General features: G+C 35.1%; 1 pseudogene; it reads left to right on the forward strand.

Annotated features, from left to right (window-relative positions):
- The first annotated feature begins 3837 nt into the window (after positions 1-3837).
- On the forward strand, positions 3838-3953 carry LOC112479934 (annotated as a pseudogene).
- The last annotated feature ends 1494 nt before the right edge of the window (positions 3954-5447 follow it).

The raw sequence follows: 5447 nt of genomic DNA on the forward strand, positions 1-5447 counted from the left end.
GCGGTGATGCTGATGTAAACAAACTTACTGCACTGCCAGTAGTATAAAAATATAGCGCACAAATTATATATAGTACATAATGCTTGATAATGATAAAAAATGACTATGACACTGGTTTATAAATTTAATACATTACACTTTTTATCATTATTTTAGAATGTTCTCTTTCTACTTACAGAAAAAGTTTGTTGTAAAGCAGTACACAATGTTACGCTGGCAGCAGCCTCATACATCTTGTGTTCACCTTGTCTCTTGGTTGCATCAATTTCTCTTATGCTAGATTGAATTTCGTGTTGTTTTGTACAGTAGCATGCTACACAGGCTTGTTGCCTAGGGACAATAGGTTATACCGTATAACATTGGTGTGTAGTAGGCTATACCACCTAGACGGTAAAGCGCACTTGTGTAAGTGCGCTTTATGCTGCTTGCACAAGGACGAGGTCGCTTAATGACACACTTCTCAGAATGTACTCTGTAGTTAAGCAGCACATGACTGCTCTTCAGCCTGGCTAGAATATTTAAGAAGCCAAAGCCCGCTTTACCATGACCTTGCTGTGATCTTGTGGCCTCCTTCTTTAAATTGTGATTAATATCATGACTTATGCCACATGTCCATCAAAGTCCCCATCTTATGTGCCTCTCAACTACATCTAAGTCAGAGTCCTTAACCTGATTTCCCATCTCTACTCATGTTTCTCTGCGATGGACTGGCTGTACTGCTTCTTTCCACTCTCCTTTCCAGTTAATAGAGATCTGTCTTTGGATAAAAGTCACCATATCTGAGTCCCTGATGCCTGTCACCAGAGCAGCCCAAAGCCCATCCTTCCTTATTGGCACTTCCTTTTACCATAACCAGCCCCGTGTGGCTATTGACTGCTGCTGCTTCTCTCTGCCCACCTGCCTCAGCTCATGCCAATGGCATTTTGTTGTTACTGTACCTTCTCCTTGTCCCTAGAGCCTCTATGGCTCTATATTCCAGTCACCTCTGATCTTGCTTTTTAAAACAGAGAATCAGCATCCAGGAACAATAATATTTTGTAACTTCTGTTAAACACTTCCTAAGTGCCAATATTGGACTTACTATCTCTAAATCTCATGACATTCCCAAGGTAGGTTTCATCACCCCGTTTCATAGATGATAAAAATGAGTCTTAACCTGAAGGTGGCAGAGCCAGAAACAGGCTGGAGTCTGGCATCAAAACCCAAGCTCCTCAATGTTACCAAACTCTTTTGCAGTATATTATCTTTAATCATCACCAGTATTATTATCTTTATATACAGGCAAATATACTGAGACTCAGGGACCTTGTGCGTGAGGAAGCCAATATTAGAGTCAAATTTGCTGCTTAAAACTTTTACTTTTTCTACTACAGATGCTGTCTTCCATGATGGTACTTAATACTTTATAAGTTGTATATTTGCTTTGCAAATTTTAAAGTATATTTGCTACTTTATACTTTATAAGTTGTATACTTGCCTTGTAAACACTCAGATTTCAGCCTGAAATCAGTTTAAGTGCCCCTATAATAAAGTCTCTTGTTGATGGCATCTGAATTTTGGCTTTGGATGACACCTTTTCCCTTCTGCCTCTCTGCCTCCTTCTCAGCTCTCCTCTCCACTTGTCCTTGGAATGATTCATCTCTCCATCTTCTCTTCAGCAGGCGTAGATTGTTCCTGAGGATGTTTACAGAACTTGAAATATCAGCTAGAATGTCAACTTTAGATTACAGTGAGGAATGGAGACATCAAGTTCTCCAGTGACTCATGTCTATTGATGGGTACTCTCTCTCCCTGTAGGCAAATCTACGTGGGATGTTAAATTTATAATTGAGAGATGGATTGGCGAAAGAAGATTTGAAACAAGAGAAATCAGACGAGGTGACTGGGTATGACAGACTACAATGGTTTAATGCGTTTGTTTTTGCATTTGGATTTTGCTGCCACAGGCTTTGGCTGGTTGAGTTCCGGGACCAGGGGACAGACTCTCTCAGATAGTGCTATGGTAGAGTGTTGAAAAGTTGTTATTTTGCTTAATATACTTAAACAATTTTTTAAAGTTTTTAAAATGAGATGTTCAGGAAATAGAAATATATTTATAGAATTTATGTAAGTTATAAAGGATAAATACGGTGAACATTCACTTATCCACTGTCTAAGCAAAAAACAGAACATCGCCAAGAATGTTAGTTTCTTGTGTGTCCCATTTCCTTTCTCAAATAACTATGACCCAGCATTTTGTGTTTATAATTTCATTTTTTCCATATTAGCATTACCTTTTCCTTGAATCTCTAAATAACGTATTAACTTTATGTAAATGGGATCATGCCATATATATTTTTAATCAAATTTTTTAAAAAATTATGTTGTTTTATGTAGCTGAAGTTCATTAAATTTCACTAGGGCATAGTAATCCACTGAAGTAACATAAAACTTATTTATCTGTGCTATTGTTGATGCGCATTTGAGTTACTCAAAATTTGTCGAGATAGTAAAATTTGTACATTCTTGGGTATTTCTCTTGATGTGTATAAACATGGATTTCCAGGAGTTAACACCTGGGTTGTGGGGTATACACATTTTCAATTATAGTAGAAAAATACATATTGTATTCTAAATGGTTGTAACAACTATTGATATTCCTATTAGCAGTATAAAATCCATCCTTTCCCACATCTTCACTAGCATGTAATGTTGCCAGACTTGAATTTCTATTGTGGATGTGATATTATTTCACTGTACTTCGAATTCATACTTCATCATTTCTAATAAATAAGCATCTTTTCCTGTATTTATTTCCACTTATGATTATTCATCTATGAAGTTTGTATTCAAGATTTTACCCTTTATTATAGAATTGTTTTTTTTTCTTTAAATGATTTACAGGATGGTTTTTTTGGTTTGGTTTTATTGTTTTAAATATGCATTATATATTAATCTTTTTCAGTTTTATGTGTTAAAAATCTTTTCTCAGTTTTTGTATTTTCTTTTCATTATGTTTATATATTTTGAATGAAACGATAGCATTTAACTTTTGCTTTATGTTTTCTGTTTTTAAGAAATTCTTCCCTATATAGAGATCATATGTAATTAGCTTTGTTTTTCTCAGCTAAGACATTAATGGAATTATTTTTTAAATATAGTTGAAATTTTTTTTCAACTGTGCATATCCAGGTGTGCCAGGATAACTTTTTGAAAAGTACATTCTTTCTTTGATGACCTTCTATATAGACACCTTCTGTCATATATCAAAGATCCACATATGAGTAGATCTGTTTTTGTACTTTCTATTCTTTCCTTTGACAAGAACTCTCTGTCTTAATTATTATGCCTTTATAATAATTCTAAATATGCGATAAAGTAAGTACCTTCTTTTCTTCTTCTTCTTCTTGGCCCTTTGCTCTTCCATGTAAATTTTTAAATCAGCTTGTCAAATACCACAAAGTGTTTGTTGGCATTTTGATGAGAATATCATTGAAATTATCAAATAGTTTGGGAAGAATTGGTGTTTCTATGGTTATCAAGTCTTCTTGTCGATATATATGATGTATATTTAGATTTTCTTTGTCTTTCAATCATTTTATAATTTTCTTCATAAATTTGTTGAACAATTTTTTAAAATAAAATATAAATTTATTTACCAAACCCAACAATATTATTTACCAAAATAATAATAATAAACTTCTGCCATATTAACCACATAATAGTATCAGGTTTAAGTTTTGGTGCACGTTACAAAAAGTCTAAAAGTAGGACATGGTTCCATAATGTAGCGGTTAGCACATCTGCTTTACACACAGAAGGTCCTGGGTTCATGCCCCAGTGGAGCCATGGTCCATGGTCTATAGCCATGCCACCCTGAACAAGCCTGATGGCTAATCTCAGAAGCTAAGCAAGGTCGGGCCTGGTTAGTACTTGGATGGGAGGTCACCTAGGAAGACCAGGTGCTGTAGGTACAAATAATAATTAACTTTTTTAAAAAAGCCTAAAAATAATATAACATTTAAAAAATTAATTAATTCATTTTTTATGGTGACGTTGGTTAACAAAATCCAGTAAGTTTCAGGTGTACAATTGAACAGTAAGGCATATATGTATTGCATTATGTGTTTACCTTCCATTGTAAGATTTGTTTCTGTCACCACGTATTTGACCCCTATTAGCTCATCTACCTCCCCGCTCCTCCCCTATCCCCTATCCTCTGGTAAGCGCTAGTCTATAGTCCATGTCCATGAGTCTCTCTTTGTTTGTCCTGTTCACTTGTTGCTTTTAGGTTTATATCCCACATATAAGTGATATTATGTGATTTTCAACTTTTTCAGTCTGGCTTATTTTGCTTAGCATGATTATCTCGAGGTCCATTCATGTTGTCTCAAATGGCAGTATTTCATCTCTTCTTATGGCTGAGTAATATTCCACTGTATATATGTCCCACAGCTTCTTTAGCCAGTCATCTATGGTAGGACACTTTGATTGCTTCCATGTCCTGGCCACTGTGAATAGTGCTGCTATGAACATCGGTGTGCAAATATCTTTTCGGATATGGGTTTTCAAGTCTTTGGGGTAAATATCCAGTAGAGGGATTGCTGGATCATATGGTAGATCAATTCTTAGTTTTCTGAGGAACCTCCATACTGTTTTCCATAGCGTCTATCCAATTTGCAGTCCCACCAGCAGAGTATGGGGGTTCCTATTTCTCCACATCCTCTCCAACATTTGTTATTACTTGTCCTGTTGATTATAGCTATTCTAACAGGTGTGAGATGATATCTCATTGTGGTTTTGATTTGCATTTCCCTAATAGCTAGCGATGTTGAGCATCTTTTCATATATTTGTTGACCATTTGTATGTCTTCTAGGGAGAAGTGTCTGTTCAGGTCCTCTACCCATTTTTTGATTGGATCATTTGTTTGTTTTTTTGTTGTTATTGAGTCATATGAGTTCTTTGTATATTTTGGATATTAGGCCCTTATGGGAGGTGTTGCTTGCAAATATATTTTCCCATTTGGATGGTTCTCTTTTTACCTTGTTGACAATTTCTTTTGCTGAGCAGAAGCTTTTCAGTTTGATGTAGTCCCATTCATTTATTTTTGCTTTTACTTCCCTTGCCTTGGAGATCAAGTTCATAAAATCTTCTTTAAGTCTAAGGTCCTTGAGTTTGAGAAATTATCTTAATCAAAAATTTAAAAGGATTATAAACTGGCTTAACTGTGGGGCCAGTTTTTGAGAAACCAGAGGTAATGCTAATATTAAAAGAGATCAAATAAGTAATGAGACAGAAAGTAAGCTACAAGAATAAATATACATAGATAAATGGAAGGAAGAGGGAAAAAATGAAATAAGGAGGTTGAAGAATCTGAGATAAATTTCAAGATGTTCAATAACAACATGTCACAAAAACAGGCCCACATTTTCAGAAAACTTAACCCACTAAAGGAATACACTATATG

This window comes from Pteropus alecto, unplaced genomic scaffold (genome assembly GCF_000325575.1).
Source record: "Pteropus alecto unplaced genomic scaffold, ASM32557v1 scaffold21, whole genome shotgun sequence".
Lineage (NCBI taxonomy): Eukaryota > Metazoa > Chordata > Mammalia > Chiroptera > Pteropodidae > Pteropus > Pteropus alecto.